Here is a 16,305-nt window from a genome sequence, read left to right as displayed (position 1 = left end):
TAAAGTAAACGTAAATCGGAAACGGATTACTGAATCCGTAAATGTTATTTGCAAATAATGGTCTAAGGGAGGTTACTGTTGCATTACTATTGGATGAAATTGTCTCCATTAGACCACAAATTAGCCTAAAATATTACGGATTCAGTATTCCGTTTCGTAATTACGTTTACGTTAGAAAGGTCTATTATATATATTATATATATATCGGCTTTCTAACAATCAAAGCACTGTTAGCACTTGTGCCATTCTTGGAATGGATTTTTTTTTCATAAACGTACTAACAAAAATCAGCTTCCATAGGTACTGTACTACCTGTACTCTGATTATTACTTAGAAAGACAGGGGTTCGGCTTCAATCAATGGAAGAACATTTTAAACACTCTACTCGAGTAACCACTATATACAGAGCCTTACTGTACGTACTACCTACTAATAATTCTTCACATCGACGACCGTGAAGTCATGTGTTCTTTTGGTCATACATGACACGCCTTTGGAATTTCAATTTTAGCGTACGAGTACGAAGGCCCTGAGTCCGAATGTTTAAGGTAAGGATTATATTGTACTCTGACATTCCCCGTAGCCTTACCCTAACTATGCTGGCTAGTGTGGCTTCAGGTAAACGCTGGCAAACACAGTTTTGAATGTATATATATATATATGGTAGTAGTAGTAGTAGTAGTAGTAGTAGTAGTAGTAGTAGTAGTAGCAGTAGCAGTAGCAGTAGCAGCAGTAGCTGTTGTAGGTAGTAAGTAGTAGTAATAGCAGAAGGAGTGGTAGTAGTAAAATGTAGCAGTAGTAAAAGTAGTAGTAATAGTAGAAGAAGCAGCAGCAGTAGCAGCAGCAGTAGTAGTAGCAGCAGTAGAAGAAGAAGTAGCAATGAGTACTAGTAGTAGTAGTAGTGGTAGTAGTAGTAGTAGTAGTAGTAGTATGCAGTAGTAGTAGTTGTTGTTGTTTTGTTGTTGTAGTAGTAGTTGTAAGCAGTAAGTAATGGTAGTAATAGTAGTAGTAGTTGTAGTAAGAAGAAGTAGTTGTAGTTGTAGTAGTAGTAGCTGTAGTAAAGAGTAGTATTAGTAGTAGTAGTTGTAAGCAGTGAGTAGTGGTAGTAATAGTAGTAGTAATTGTAGTAAGAAGTAGTAGTTGTAGTTGTAGTAGTAGTAAAGAGTAGTATTAGTAGTTGTAAGTAGTAGTAGTAGTAGTAGTAGTAGTAGTAGTAGTAAAGAGTAGTAGTTGTTGTTGTAGTTGTAAGTAGTACTAGAAGTAGCAGTAGTAGAAGTAGTAGTAATAATAGTAAATAGTAGTAGTAGTAGTAGTAGTAGTAGTTGTAGTAAAAGTAGTAGTAGTAGTTGTAGTAGAAGTAGTAATAGTTGTAGTAGTTGTAGTCATAGTAGTAGAAGTAGTAAGTATTATTATTAGTAGTAGTAATAGTAGTAGAAGTGGTAACAGTAGTAGTAGTAGTAGTAATAGTTGTGGTTGTTGTTTTAGTATTAGTAAGTAGTAATTAGTAGTAGCAATAATAGTAGTAAGAATTAGTAGTAGGTAGTAGTTGTAGTAGTAAAGAGTAGTGGTAGTAAGTAGTAGTAGTCATTGTAGTTGTCGTTGTAAGTAGTAAGTATTAGTAGTAGTAGTAGTAGTAGTAGCAGTAGTAGTAATAGTATTGGAAGTAGCAGTAGTAGTAGTAAGTAATAGCAATAGTAAGAAGAAGAAGAAGTAGTTGAAGTAGTAAGTAGTAGCGGTAGTGATGGAAGTTGTATGATACAGGCGGTTTTGGTGGAGTGATACTGGTAGAAGTGCTAGTGGTATTAGTGGTTTTGGTAGCTGTTTTGGTAGATGTGTTAGTTGTTTTGGTGGCAGAAATGGTAGTGGTATTGGTAGTTGTGGTAGGAATGATAGTGATAGAAATGGACCAGTGGTAGTGGTATTTGTGGTAGAAATGGTAGTGGTATTGGTAGGCGTGGTAGTGATAGAAATGGTAGTGGTGTTTGTGGTAGAAATGGTAGTAGTATTGGTAGAAGTGGTAGGAGAAGTAGAGATAGAAATGGTAGTGGTATTGATAGGAATGGTAGTGGTATTGATAGGAATGGTAGTGATAGAAATGGTAGTGGTATTGGTAGGAGTGGTAGTGATAGAAATGGTAGTGGTATGGATAGGAATTGTAGTGATAGAAATGGTAGTGGTATTGGTAGGAGTGGTAGTGACAGAAATGGTAGTGGTGTTTGTGGTAGAAATGGTAGTAGTATTGGTAGAAGTGGTAGGAGAAGTAGAGATAGAAATGGTAGTGGTATTGATAGGAATGGTAGTGGTATTGATAGGAATGGTAGTGATAGAAATGGTAGTGGTATTGGTAGGAGTGGTAGTGATAGAAATGGTAGTGGTATTGATAGGAATGGTAGTGATAGAAATGGTAGTGGTATTGGTAGGAGTGGTAGTGATAGAAATGGTAGTGGTATTGGTAGGAGTGGCAGTGATAGAAATAGTAGTGGTATTTGTGGTAGAAATGGTAGTGGTGTTTGTGGTAGAAATGGAAGTAGTATTGGTAGGAGTGGTAGGAGAAGGAGAGATAGAAATGGTAGTGGTATTGGTAGGAGTTGTTGTGATAGAAATGGTAGTGGTATTGATAGGAGTGGTAGTGATAGAAATGGTAGTTGTATTGGTATGAGTGGTAGTGATAGAAATGGTAGTGGTATTGGTAGGAGTGGCAGTGATAGAAATAGTAGTGGTATTTGTGGTAGAAATGGTAGTAGTATTGGTAGGAGTGGTAGGAGAAGTAGAGATAGAAATGGTAGTGGTATTGGTAGGAGTGGTAGTGATAGAAATGCTAGTGGTATTGATATGAATGGTAGTGATAGAAATGGTAGTAGTATTGGTAGGAGTGGTAGTGATAGAAATGGTAGTGGTATTGGTAGGAGTGGCAGTGATAGAAATAGTAGTGGTATTTGTGGTAGAAATGGTAGTGGTATTGGTAGGAGTGGCAGTGATAGAAATGGTAGTGGTGTTTGTGGTAGAAATGGTAGTAGTATTGGTAGGAGTGGTAGGAGAAGTAGAGATAGTAATGGTAGTGGTATTGGTAGGAGTTGTTGTGATAGAAATGGTAGTGGTATTGATAGGAGTGGTAGTGATAGAAAGGTAGTGGTATTGGTATGAGTGGTAGTGATAGAAATGGTAGTGGTATTGGTAGGAGTGGCAGTGATAGAAATAGTAGTGGTATTTGTGGTAGAAATGGTAGTAGTATTGGTAGGAGTGGTAGGAGAAGTAGAGATAGAAATGGTAGTGGTATTGGTAGGAGTGGTAGTGATAGAAATGGTAGTGGTATTGATATGAATAGTAGTGATAGAAATGGTAGTAGTATTGGTAGGAGTGGTAGTGATAGAAATGGTAGTGGTATTGGTAGGAGTGGCAGTGATAGAAATAGTAGTGGTATTTGTGGTAGAAATGGTAGTGGTATTGGTAGGAGTGGCAGTGATAGAAATGGTAGTGGTGTTTGTGGTAGAAATGGTAGTAGTATTGGTAGGAGTGGTAGGAGAAGTAGAGTTAGAAATGGTAGTGGTATTGGTAGGAGTTGTTGTGATAGAAATGGTAGTGGTATTGATAGGAGTGGTAGTGATAGAAAGGTAGTGGTATTGGTATGAGTGGTAGTGATAGAAATGGTAGTGGTATTGGTAGGAGTGGCAGTGATAGAAATAGTAGTGGTATTTGTGGTAGAAATGGTAGTAGTATTGGTAGGAGTGGTAGGAGAAGTAGAGATAGAAATGGTAGTGGTATTGGTAGGAGTGGTAGTGATAGAAATGGTAGTGGTATTGATATGAATGGTAGTGATAGAAATGGTAGTAGTATTGGTAGGAGTGGTAGTGATAGAAATGGTAGTGGTATTGGTAGGAGTGGCAGTGATAGAAATAGTAGTGGTATTTGTGGTAGAAATGGTAGTGGTATTGGTAGGAGTGGCAGTGATAGAAATGGTAGTGGTGTTTGTGGTAGAAATGGTAGTAGTATTGGTAGGAGTGGTAGGAGAAGTAGAGATAGAAATGGTAGTGGTATTGGTAGGAGTTGTTGTGATAGAAATGGTAGTGGTATTGATAGGAGTGGTAGTGATAGAAAGGTAGTGGTATTGGTATGAGTGGTAGTGATAGAAATGGTATTGGTAGGAGTGGCAGTGATAGAAATAGTAGTGGTATTTGTGGTAGACATGGTAGTGGTATTGGAAGGAGTGGTAGAAGTTGTAGTGATAGAAATGTTAGTGGTATTGGTAGGAGTGGTATTTGAGGTAAAAATGGTATTGGTATTGGTAGGTGACGTAGTGATAGAAATGGTAGTGGTATTGGTAGGAGTGGTAATGATAGAAATAGTAGTGGTATTTGTGGTAGAAATAGTAGTGGTATTGGAAGCAGTGGTAGTGATAGAAATGGTAGTGGTATTTGAGGTAGAAATGGTAGTGGTATTTGAGGTAGAAATGGTAGTGGTATTGGTAGGAGTGGTAGTGATAGAAATGGTAGTGGTATTTGAAGTAGAAATGGTAGTGGTATTTGAGGTAGAAATGGTAGTGGTATTGGTAGGAGTGGTAGTGATAGAAATGGTAGTGGCATTTGTGGTAGAAATGGTAGTGGTATTGGTAGGAGTGGTAGTAATAGAAATGGTAGTGGTATTTGAGGTAGAAATGGTAGTGGTATTTGAGGTAGAAATGATAGTGGTATTGGTAGGAGTGGTAGTGATAGAAATGGTAGTGGCATTTGTGGTAGAAATGGTAGTGGTATTGGTAGGAGTGGTAGTGATAGAAATGGTAGTGGTATTTGAGGTAGAAATGGTAGTGGTATTGGTAGGAGTGGTAGTGATAGAAATGGTAGTGGTATTTGAGGTAGAAATGGTAGTGGTATTTGAGGTAGAAATGGTAGTGGTATTGGTAGGAGTGGTAGTGATAGAAATGGTAGTGGCATTTGTGGTAGAAATGGTAGTGGTATTGGTAGGAGTGGTAGTAATAAAAATGGTAGTGGTATTTGAGGTAGAAATGGTAGTGGTATTTGAGGTAGAAATGATAGTGGTATTGGTAGGAGTGGTAGTGATAGAAATGGTAGTGGCATTTGTGGTAGAAATGGTAGTGGTATTGGTAGGAGTGGTAGTGATAGAAATGATAGTGGCATTTGTGGTAGAAATGGTAGTGGTATTTGTAGTTGTGATAGAAATGGTAGTGGTATTTTTGGTAGAGATGGTAGTGGTAATTGTAGTTGTGATAGGAGTGGTAGTGATAGAAATGGTAGTGGTATTTTTGGTAGAAATGGTAGTGGTATTTGTAGTTGTGATAGGAGTGGTAGTGATAGAAATGGTAGTGGTATTTTTGGTAGTGGTACGAGCTGTTATGTTTCGGTTAGTTGTAATTGTGTTAGTAGTTGGTAGTAGTACATGGTACTAGTAGTGGTAGTCGTAGTAGCGGTTGTTGAATTAGAAACAGCAGCTGTAACAGTTTAAGCAGAAGTAGAAAAAAAACATATGTGCATTTTCCCTGTATTATCTTTTAATACTGTATATGTAGTAAGTTTTGTAAACATAGGTCAGATTATTTATAAGATTAGAGCGGTTAGATTAAGGGAGAGTAATCCAATAAAAGAAATGGAAAGACTTGCATAAACACCATATTTCAGTGACGGCTAAGATCTATGTAACACAACGGACTCTAGGGATAGTGCCAGTTTAAACGGCATGGACACGATTCAAATGGTCCAAGCAAAATTCAACAGATGTTAATACGTTCCAAATACTTGTAGTCTTTTACGCCAGCACTAGAAGTTTCAAAGGTTTTACTTTAATTGCCATAACAACAAGACGCTTAAAAAAGAAATGATCGTAAAATTTTGTTGACCTTTGCTTCTCGTGGTCAAAGATGTATTCAATGAATGGACACAATATTTAAAGAAAAGTCTTAAAAGATAAAGGCAAACCGATTGTAGTATGAGCAGACAGGAACGGGGAAATTAAGAAACTACAGGCTTCTGTTTAGACTTCGAATGGCGGGAGCATCAGCAAGCAATGTACATCTCCATAATTTTAGTCCAGCCCAGCTTCTCCAAACCGTCTCATCTAAATCTATGTTGTATCTTTCGTAAAACAAGTTTTTGTAACTTCAAGTTCGAAGAGACGACAGGTGATGCGACCGTCGGTGCCCAAAGGAACAGCTAACACTCACAGGACTCGAGTTAACGAATACGAAAGGTCAGTCAGTTCTTGGTTACTCGGATATATCAAAGTTTAATCTGCCTCTTGACCTCGAATTTTGATCAAGCTGAAAAAAGACACAAGGGGTCTTTTTAAGCTCTCAAGCATTAATATTGAATTAAATGTACTTGCATAACTTAAAAAACAAAGCCAATTCCAAATACATGTACATTTACCTACATAATAAAGAACCGACCCCTTAAGCGAGCATAAAAAATACATTTTTTTTTGTACACAATGGCAATTCTATTATATCGTCAGAATTTGCAACATAATCATATTATTCTTATAGCTTTAGACCAAGTATAGAATGAAATTACTTTTACACATAGCCTTATACAGTTCCTTTTACACACAACTGGCCTTCTTCCGAGTAGAACAAATAAGATCGAAGACGATACCATTTAATTAGCCGTGTTCCTGTTCGATTAATTCGGAAGGATAGACTTGCGAAAGAACAATTTACTATGAAGCTAGCACAGCGTCCCCGAGTTTCCCAGCAGTCCTTTACATTGGAAAAGCAGGGGTTGCAGAGTCCAATGAATGTGGTTCGCTGTAAAAAGGAGTTTCAACAACAATTAAATTTAGAATCGCAATTGACAAATGCTTCTTTATTTTTAGTGTCTTATTATAAAAAGGGTCACAAATTGCATGTATTTTTCTGTTTTCATCGATAACTGATATCGCAAAATTTCAAAATACTGTATTAGAAATGAGAGGAAAACAAAAGTAACAAGAGTGCCAGAATGTCACAATATACGCCCGTCACAGCAAATTTCTTTACACTAGCACCTGTATTTGCAAATGGAATTTTAATTTTGTGGTAGTAATTATTGTAATTCTTTTGTTTTTCTAAATCCACATAAAAAGTCCTTAACAGGTAGAGATACCTTAAAATACACCTAAAATTTGAAAGTAACATCTATGTTGTACCACAGAAAAGTGGTCTTGTTTTTTCCCTACGGTCAATTATAAAAAAGTTACAATATAAGTTATTTATAGTAACAACCAAAGGAAAATAATCTTAGAAAAAAAAAAAATAAAAAAAAATTCTAAAACCACACAAAAATCTTTACCAGGTAGAGATTGGTCAAAATACACCTCATAATTGGATGTAGCATGCATGTTGTACTACAGAAAAGTGGTCTCGATTTTTCCCTACGACTAGTAATGAAAAAGTTACAATATAAGCTATTTATAGTAACAACAAAGGGAAGTAATTCTAAAGAAGGGAACTGCGCATAACACTTCGTCTCATGATGGTGTATAATTGTGCCAAGTTACATCAAAATCCCTCCATGCATGAAGAAGAAATGCTTCGGACAAAGTCATTCTTGTATCTGACTTTTGGCCTCTAAGTGTGACCTTGACCTTTGACCTAGGGACCTGGTTCTTGCGCATGACACTCCGTCTTATGATGGTGTACAATTGTGCCAAGTTTCATCAAAATCCCTCCATGCATGAAGAAGATATGCTCCGGACAAAATCATTCTTGAATTCGACATTTGACCTCAAAGTGTGACCTTGACCTTAGACCTAGGGACCTGGCTCTTGCGCATGACACTCTGTCTCATGATGATAAACAATTGTGCCAAATTTCATCAAAATCCCTCCATACATGAAGAAGATATGCTCCGGACAAAGTCATTCTTGAATTTGACATTTGACCTCTAAGTGTGACCTTGACCTTAGACCTAGGGACCTGGTTTTTGCGCATGACACTCCGTCTCATGATGGTGAACAACTGTGCCAAGTTTCATCAAAATCCCTTCATGCATGTAGAAGATATGCTCCGGACAAAGTATGTGGACGCCGCCCGCCCGCCCGCCAGGGGCGTTCCCATAATACGTCCCGTTTTTCAAACGGGCGTATAAAAAAATGCCCCCCGAAGAATTGTAAGTCCACACAAAAATCCTTACCAGGTAGAGATAGGTCAAAATACACCTCAGAATTGGATGTAACATGCATGTTGTACTACAGAAAAGTGGTCTCGATTTTTCCCTACGACTAGTAATGAAAAAGTTACAATACAAGCTATTTATAGTAACAACAAAGGGAAGTAATCTAAAGAAGGGACCTGCGCATGGCACTTCGTCTCATGATGGTGTACAATTGTGCCAAGTTACATCAAAATCCCTCCATGCATGAAGAAGATATGCTCCGGACAAAGTCATTCTTGAATTTGACATTTGACCTAATATAGTGACCTTGACCTTAGACATAGGGACCTGATTCTTGCGCAAGACACTCCGTCTTATGATGGTGAACAACTGTGCCAAGTTTCATCAAAATCCCTCCATGTATGAAGAAGATATGCTCCGGACAAAATCATTCTTGAATTCGACATTTGACCTCAAAGTGTGACCTTGACCTTAGACCTAGGGACCTGGCTCTTGCGCATGACACTCTGTCTCATGATGATAAACAATTGTGCCAAATTTCATCAAAATCCCTCCATACATGAAGAAGATATGCTCCGGACAAAGTCATTCTTGAATTTGACATTTGACCTCTAAGTGTAACCTTGATCTTAGACCTAGGGACCTGGTTTTTGCGCATAACACTCCGTCTCATGATGGTGAACAACTGTGCCAAGTTTCATCAAAATCCCTTCATGCATGTAGAAGATATGCTCCGGACAAAGTATGTGGACGCCGCCCGCCCGCCCGCCAGGGGCGTTCCCATAATACGTCCCGTTTTTCAAACGGGCGTATAAAAAAATGCCCCCCGAAGAATTGTAAGTCCACACAAAAATCCTTACCAGGTAGAGATAGGTCAAAATACACCTCAGAATTGGATGTAACATGCATGTTGTACTACAGAAAAGTGGTCTCGATTTTTCCCTACGACTAGTAATGAAAAAGTTACAATACAAGCTATTTATAGTAACAACAAAGGGAAGTAATCTAAAGAAGGGACCTGCGCATGGCACTTCGTCTCATGATGGTGTACAATTGTGCCAAGTTACATCAAAATCCCTCCATGCATGAAGAAGATATGCTCCGGACAAAGTCATTCTTGAATTTGACATTTGACCTAATATAGTGACCTTGACCTTAGACATAGGGACCTGATTCTTGCGCAAGACACTCCGTCTTATGATGGTGAACAACTGTGCCAAGTTTCATCAAAATCCCTCCATGCATAAAGAAGATATGCTCCGGACAAAATCTTTCTTGAATTCGACCTTTGACCTCAAAGTGTGACCTTGACCTTAGACCTAGGGACCTGGCTCTTGCGCGTGACACTCCGTCTAATGATGGTGAACAGCTATGCCAAGTTTCATCAAAATCCCTCCATGCATGAAGAAGATATGCTCCGGACAAAGTCTGTGTACGCCGCCCGCCCGCCAGGGGCGTTCCCATAATACGTCCCGTTTTTCAAACGGGCGTATAAAAAGTATAGTTTGATGTTAAAAATAAACTACCCACTGGACTTATGATAAAGAATTGTTACAAGATTATACATCTTTGTATTATTCTCTTTTGTATGATGCAGTTGTGACAATGCCAGTCTATTTGAGAAGTTTTCTCTGAGTACTCATTTGATATGATACAACACAAATGATATAGACTGGCTAAAGTCGCAACTTTTAAAACAGAAAACTGATATATCATAGTATAGAAGCTAGTCTATATAAAAATGTTAAAAACAATAAAGATTTTTTCGAGGGATGCAAGAATTGACCCGTCACTACAAAATCATGAAATTTCCTTCCTTTTATGTAAATTAATGGCTAGCGTTGTAATTATCTCTAGCTGGATATTAGTCATACTTAATTTGAATATCCGGCTCAGATCTGGCTGGAGAGTCAAACCTCTGTGTTAGAAAGTAACTAGGTTTTGACTATCCGATCCCATACCCATCTTAAAGCCATATTCATAGATCTGACAGAGACTATGGTGGTATCTAGAGGGACATAGACATGACAGAGCCTATAGTGGCATCTAGAGGGACATGGACATTACAGAGCCTATGGTGGTATCTAGAGAGACATAGACCTGACAGAGCATATGGTGGTATCTAGAGGGACATAGATCTGACAGCGCCTATGGTGGTATCTAGAGGGACATAGATCTGACAGAGACTATGGTGGTATCTAGAGGGACATAGACCTGACAGAGCCTATGGTGGTATCTAGAGGGACATAGATCTGACAGAGACTATGGTGGTATCTAGCGGGACATAGATCTGACAGAGACTATGGTGGAATCTAGAGGGACATAGATCTGACAGAGACTATGGTGGTATCTAGAGAGACATAGACATGACAGAGCCTATGGTGGTATCTAGAGAGACATAGACATGACAGAGACTATGGTGATATCTAGAGGGACATAGACATGACAGAGCCTATGGTGGCATCTTGAGGGACATGGACATGACAGAGCCTATGGTGGCATCTAGAGAGACATAGACCTGACAGAGCCTATGGTGGCATCTAGAGGGACATAGATCTGACAGAGCCTATGGTGGTATCTAGAGGGACATAGACATGACAGAGCCTATGGTGGTATCTAGAGAGACATAGACCTGACAGAGCCTATGGTGGCATCTAGAGGGACATGGACCTGACAGAGCCTATGGTGGCATCTAGAGGGACATAGACATGACAGAGCCTATGGTGGTATCTAGAGGGACATAGACTGACAGAGCCTATGGTGGTATCTAGAGGACATAGACTGACAGAGACTATGGTGGTATCTAGAGGGACATAGATCTGACAGAGACTATGGTGGTATCTAGAGGGACATATGACAGGACAGAGCCATGGGGCCTATTCTCTGAGGGACATGGACATGACAGAGCATATGGTGGTATCTAGAGGGACATAGACCTGGCAGAGCCTATGGTGGCATCTTGAGGGACATGGACATGACATAGCCTATGGTGGTATCTAGAGGGACATGACATGACAGAGCCTATGGTGGTATCTAGAGGGACATGACTGACAGAGACTATGGTGGTATCTAAGGGACATAGACCTGACAGAGCCTATGGTGAGTATCTAGAAGACATGGACTGCAGAGCCTATGGTGGATCTTAGAGGGACATGACCTGACAGAGCCTATGGTGGTATCTAGAGGGACATGACATGCAGAGCCTATGGTGGATCTAGAGGACATAGACATGACAGAGCCTATGGTGGTATCTAGAGGGACATGGACCTGACAGAGCCTATGGTGGTATCTAGAGGGACATAGACCTGACAGAGCCTATGGTGGTATCTAGAGGGACATGACCTGACAGAGCCTATGGTGGTATCTAGAGGGACATAGACTGACAGAGCCTATGGTGGTATCTAGAGGGACATAGATCTGACAGAGACTATGGTGGTATCTAGAGGGACATAGATCTGACAGAGACTAAGACATAGACCTGGCAGAGCCTATGGTGGCATCTTGAGGGACATGGACATGACAGAGCCTATGGTGGTATCTAGAGGGACATAGACAAGACAGAGCCTATGGTGGTATCTAGAGGGACATGGACATGACAGAGCCTATGGTGGTATCTAGAGGGACATAGACCTGACAGAGCCGATGGTGGTATCTAGAGGGACATAGACCTGACAGAGCCTATGGTGGTATCTAGAGGGACATAGACCTGACCGAACCTATGGTGATATCTAGAGGGACATGGACATGACAGAGCCTATGGTGGTATCTAGAGGGACATAGACCTGACAGAGCCTATGGTGGTATCTAGAGGGACATAGACCTGACAGAGCCTATGGTGGTATCTAGAGGGACATAGACCTGACAGAGCCTATGGTGGTATCTAGAGGGACATAGATCTGACAGAGCCTATGGTGGTATCTAGATGGACGTAGACCTGACAGAGACTATGGTGGTGTCTAGAGAGACATAGACCTGACAGAGCCTATGGTGATATCTAGAGGGACATGGACCTGACAGAGCATATGGTGGTATCTAGAGGGACATAGACCTGACAGAGCCTATGGTGGTATCTAGAGGGACATGGACATGACAGAGCCTATGGTGATATCTAGAGAGACATAGACCTGACAGAGCCTATGGTGGTATCTAGAGGGACATAGATCTGACAGAGACTATGGTGGTATCTAGAGGGACATAGACATGACAGAGCCTATGGTGGTATCTAGAGGGACATGGACATGACAGAGCCTATGGTGGTATCTAGAGGGACATAGATCTGACAGAGACTATGGTGGTATCTAGAGGGACATAGACCTGACAGAGCCTATGGTGATATCTAGAAGGACATGGACATGGCAGAGCCTATGGTGGTATCTAGAGGGACATAGACCTGACAGAGCCTATGGTGGTATCTAAGTGGACATGAGACTGACAGAGCTATGGTGGTATCTAGAGAGACATAGACCTGAAGAGCCTATGGTGGTATCTAGAGGGACATGGACTGACAGAGCCTATGGTGTATCTAGAGGGACATAGACTGACAGAGACTATGGTGGATCTAGAGGACATAGACATGACAGAGCCTATGGTGGCATCTTGAGGGACATAGACATGACAGAGCCTATGGTGGTATCTAGAGGGACATAGACAAGACAGAGCCTATGGTGGTATCTAGAGGGACATGGACATGACAGAGCCTATGGTGGTATCTAGAGGGCCATAGATCTGACAGAGCCGATGGTGGTATCTAGAGGGACATAGACCTGACAGAGCCTATGGTGGTATCTAGAGGGACATAGATCTGACAGAGCCTATGGTGATATCTAGAGGGACATAGACCTGACAGAGCCTATGGTGGTATCTAGAGGGACATGGACCTGACAGAGCCTATGGTGGCATCTTGAGGGACATGGACCTGACAGAGACTATGGTGGTATCTAGAAGGACATAGACCTGACAGAGACTATGGTGGTATCTAGAGGGACATAGACCTGACAGAGACTATGGTGGTATCTAGAGGGACATGGACCTGACAGAGCCTATGGTGGTATCTAGAGGGACATGGACCTGACAGAGCCTATGGCGGTATCTAGAGAGACATAGACCTGACAGAGCCTATGGTGATATCTAGAGAGACATAGACCTGACAGAGCCTATGGTGATATCTAGAGGGACATAGACCTGACAGAGCCTATGGTGATATCTAGAGGGACATGGACCTGACAGAGCCTATGGTGGTATCTAGAGGGACATGGACATGACAGAGCCTATGGTGGTATCTAGAGAGACATAGACCCGACAGAGCCTTTGGTGGTATCTAGAGAGACATAGACCCGACAGAGCCTATGGTGGTATCTAGAGGGATATAGACCTGACAGAGCCTATGGTGGTATCTAGAGGGACATAGACCTGACAGAGCCTATGGTGGTATCTAGAGGGACATAGACATGATAGAGCCTATGGTGGCATCTAGAGGGACTGGACATGACAGAGCCTATGGTGATATCTAGAGGGACATAGATCTGACAGAGCCTATGGTGGTATATTGAGAGACATAGACCTGACAGAGCCTATGGTGGCATCTTGAGGGACATGGACATGACAGAGCCTATGGTGGTATCTAGAGGGACATAGACCTGACAGAGCCTATGGTGGTATCTAGAGGGACATGGACATGACAGAGCCTATGGTGGTATCTAGAGAGACATAGACCTGACAGAGCCTATGGTGGTATCTAGAGGGACATAGATCTGACAGATCCTTTGGTGGTATCTAGAGGGTCATAGATCTGACAGAGACTATGGTGGTATCTAGAGGGACATAGATCTGACAGAGACTATGGTGGTATCTAGAGGGACATAGATCTGACAGAGACTATCGTGGTATCTAGAGAGACATAGACCTGACAGAGCCTTTGGTTGCATCTTGAGGGACATGGACATGACAGAGCCTATGGTGGTATCTAGAGGGACATAGATCTGACAGAGACTATGGTGGTATCTAGAGGGACATAGATCTGACAGAGACTATGGTGGTATCTAGAGAGACATAGACATGACAGAGCCTATGGTGGCATCTTGAGGGACATGGATATGACAGAGCCTATTGTGGCATCTAGAGGGACATGGACATGACAGAGCCTATGGTGGTATCTAGAGGGACATAGACATGATAGAGCCTATGGTGGTTTCTAGAGGGACATAGATCTGACAGAGCCTATGGTGGTATCTAGAGGGACATAGATCTGACAGAGACTATGGTGGTATCTAGAGAGACATAGACATGACAGAACCTATAGTGGTATCTTGGGGGACATAGATCTGGCAGAGACTATCGTGGTATCTAGAAGGACATGGACATGACAGAGCCTATGGTGGTATCTAGGGGGACATAGATCTGTCAGAGACTAATTGGCTGATCTCTCTCTATATAAGGTAATACACTGTGCTTTAGAAAAGTATACAGACTGATCTACATATGAGGTAAAAAGCAGATCTATATATGAACTAATAGTAATAGCCTGTGCAATATATGAGCTTATAAACTTTGCTATATATGAGCTTAAACTCGGCACAATATATGAGCTTATACACTGCTATACGTTAATTAATACATTTTGCTATAAATGCTGTTAATTCATACAAATAGCCAAACTTGTTCCGTGTTCTACATATAAAAGTAACCTCAACGTCTCTAAGAAGACAAAAATGCTGATCTTTTTTACTTTCTTCAACGGAATTAGTATACATGTAATCACTTGCCTTTAACATTTTGCAAGACAATCCCGTGAGTAACAATATATTGGGTAATGCCAAAATACTTGACGAACAAAGGGTTATTAACAGGAGTTCACAGCATTGTCTGGCATACGACAAAATATGGGGTTGAGTCTTGGAGTGGTGTCTGGAGTGAGATCTTGGAGTCTTATTTTTAAGTGAAATTTCGGAGTCAAATTGTTGTTGCCAACTATAATAAGACTGGTGATTGTTCGTATGAGGAATCAAATTTAATATGACGCGTGACTAGTAGTTTTTTTTTTTTTTTTTTTTTTTTTTTTTTGATTATGGGAATGATAATGATAATGATGATTTGTTTTATAGTTTTATATAATTGTTAACAAAAATACTATTGATTGTTGTTCATGTCTTTAGGATGAAAAAGTATATCACCAATTATGTAACCGTCGTCCTTTTCATCATCACTGATATCCTGAAAACCAATTTATCATTCTTGACAGATCAAATAATTAAACACACTTAAGGGAAAAAAAATTGTGAGACTTTCAGTCCTTGCCATTACTATAAACAACCAGACGAACACCTATAGTCACCATCAACAAGAATAACAACAGTTACTGCATGAAAACTGTCTTGCATCCTGTTCATCAGCAAAACATCAGTAAAACTAACGATGATGCTGTTATGACAGATGACGCTGATTGTGATGATGATAATAATAACAGTGTGATGATGACAGTGACGACTGTGATGATGATATTAATGATGGTTACAATGGTAATGATAACGATGATTATCTGGTGCTGTTGTTGTTTGTGATGATGATGGTGGTGGTGAAGATGATAATGTTGATGATGATGATCTTGATAATGGTACGAGGTGTTGCTAGTGATGATAGTGTTTTAAATGATGATAATTGTTGTTATGGTTGTGTTGATATTGGTGATGTTGGTGATAGTAGTGGTTGTGATAAAATAGATATGATGATTCTTGTGGATGTGATGATAGCAGTGACGGTAGTGGTGGTGATGATGAAGATAATGATGATGACATTGATTAAAATAATGTTTTATTTTGAAGCCTCGGTGGCACTTCCATGTGTCAAAGCAGAAATAATTACATAATGAATGCATTTTATAAGGCACAAACTTAAGAAACAATTTGCAGGTGTAACAACATAAATGTGTGTGAAATGACAAAACAATTGACCTTTAAACCTTCTAATGGTTCTTTTTCCATAGCAAGAGCAAAACTTATTTTTAAATGTCTGAAAGTACGAAGCAGTTATTTTTTTTTGTGGTTGGGAAATTCAAATCTGAAATTAAAATAATTTGAAAATTATAAAGTTCCAATTTGAGCCTTTGGTGCTTAAAAGATGGTAACAGTAAGGAAACAATATTGAAATACGTTCTATACTTTATTTCTGGAATTGTTGGAAGCAACATGAACCCTTACCCTACTTCAGC

The sequence above is a fragment of the Mercenaria mercenaria genome, chromosome 3 (genome assembly GCF_021730395.1).
Source record: "Mercenaria mercenaria strain notata chromosome 3, MADL_Memer_1, whole genome shotgun sequence".
NCBI classification, from domain to species: domain Eukaryota; kingdom Metazoa; phylum Mollusca; class Bivalvia; order Venerida; family Veneridae; genus Mercenaria; species Mercenaria mercenaria.
The sequence above is the reverse complement of the archived record's forward strand: the minus strand, read 5'-3'. Positions refer to the sequence as shown.